This window comes from Carassius gibelio, chromosome A16, assembly GCF_023724105.1.
Source record: "Carassius gibelio isolate Cgi1373 ecotype wild population from Czech Republic chromosome A16, carGib1.2-hapl.c, whole genome shotgun sequence".
NCBI lineage: Eukaryota > Metazoa > Chordata > Actinopteri > Cypriniformes > Cyprinidae > Carassius > Carassius gibelio.
Window position 1 is genome coordinate 10907359 of NC_068386.1, and position 1920 is coordinate 10909278.

General features: G+C 32.5%; 1 protein-coding gene across 2 annotated transcripts in view; it reads left to right on the top strand.

Annotated features, from left to right (window-relative positions):
• LOC128031110 (lamin-A) overlaps positions 1–1268 on the top strand; it is a 22734-nt gene extending 21466 nt beyond the window's left edge. For both annotated transcript variants that reach the window (XM_052619346.1, XM_052619347.1), the window contains exon 13: positions 1–1268. This exon is cut by the window's left edge and continues 601 nt beyond it. The gene's annotated coding sequence lies outside the window, so the exon portion shown is untranslated.
• The last annotated feature ends 652 nt before the right edge of the window (positions 1269–1920 follow it).

Consider the following 1920-nt stretch of genomic DNA (forward strand, 5'->3'; position numbering starts at 1 on the left):
TCAAAATTATGTGCAACTACAAAAGGGCAAGGAAAATTAGTAATTCTGTGCAGTTTTGTTAAAGTAAAAAGTTATATAGGAACTTTGTATCTTTTGGCAGTGTGCTTACAAGCTCTGACTAGACTGCAGTATGTTGTGTCTTGTGTAATAAGTGTTATGGATGTTCTGAAAGACTTGAAGCAACTATAAAACTACCGGTAATCCAAAGAGAATCTCTGTAGCAGTTTGCAACTGCCATGACGTTAAACAAAAACGTATGGTTTTAGAAGAAAATCGTTTGAAGTTTACTTGCTGAGAAAAACATATCTGATGTATTATGTGACCAGAGAATCATGTTGTGTTTAAAGTACTGAGTACTAAACTATTGCCGGTTTAAAGAGATGTATTTTTGTTTTCAAGCTTAGAGGCAGAATATTTAAATGGGCAAAATGACCACCGTCATTCCCAGCTTTAATGTTTTATTATTATTCTTGTTAAAATGACACTTGAAATTTTGAGTTTTATTGAAACCTCATATCTACATGTACACACAAATATTAGTTTGTCTATGGGACTGAGTGTTGATTTGCTCTTGTCACTCCTCTCTTGCAGTAGATGGTCCAGATCCTCACCTGGACAGCTGTAAGGCTCCAGTAATCTGAGTAGTCTGTCCTTCCCTTCACCGCACACGTCCATCAGATTCCAGGTGTAAAACTAAAATTGGTTTCAGAAAAGCTGGAAGAGCTTTTATCATAGAAAATTAAGAACTTAACTGAGCCTCACCACAGCTCACCAGAAAGAGGACTGGATATTGCCGAGATTAAACATTTATTTTATTGCTTCGCAAAGCTTTGGGTTTCTAAAGAATAATTTTGGGGTAGGCCATAATCTATTTTTTCTATGTATACTTAAGAATTGTGGTTTTGTATTTCTGCTTAAATAGAGATTGAAATTATTGTAATAAGCCATGCATTTTTGTTTTTTTAAACTGATAATGGATTTCAGTTGCTGTTAATGGCATCTTTGGCAATTTAGCCTTATTCAAAGAAACACTTATTGATGAACAATTCTAGATTGCTGAAAGAAAGAAACCACCCTTAATTTTGAAATGCTTATTTTAGTTAGATAGCTATTTTCATGAAGGTTTTGTATAAAAAAAGAAAAGAAAAGAAACTTCAGACTGCAGGGCAGGGCATTTACTGTTTTGTGAAAACTGTCATAATAGTTGTGAACATATAAACTGTGCATTGAATTTTTCAGCTGAAAATAAAGCAGTTCTGAATTTTTCAGTTGCTCTCCAAATGTTTGACTTTATTTCAAATGTTAAAATGTTTTATGGAAACTATTTTATGGAACAATTAATTTTATATAATTTAAGCTATTATATTTTAAAGTCTTGGTTTTAATAATGACGGGACTTTCAGTAAGAAGCTATGTATTGATTGATGAAAGGTTACATGTTTAGTCCTTTATCTGTTTTTATACAGTCTACCAATTTATACTTCTCTACCAATAACTATTTTCACAAAATGTGAATACATGACATTTCACAACGTGCTGACATTCTAAAGCGTGCGCTCACGATGGCGTGTTTGACAGTTACCCGGAGGTTTTGGTTTACTGTATATTTTAAAAAGTTGAATATACTAGTTTTACACACACACCTTGCAATTTCGCTTCAGAAAACATGGCTCGTTCAACTGCGTATGTATTAAAGTTGTATTGTGTATGTATAAAAGTTATGTTCATTTTGCTTGGTTTTCAAAGCCATATATATATAATTACTCACCCTCATGGCAACTATATATACTATATATATATATATATATATATATATATATATATGTAGTTGCCATGAGGGTGAGTAAATATGAGAATTTTCATTTTTGTTTAGGATAACTCGATTAGTCCCAGGCACTAATGAGATTCATGACGTTGAAG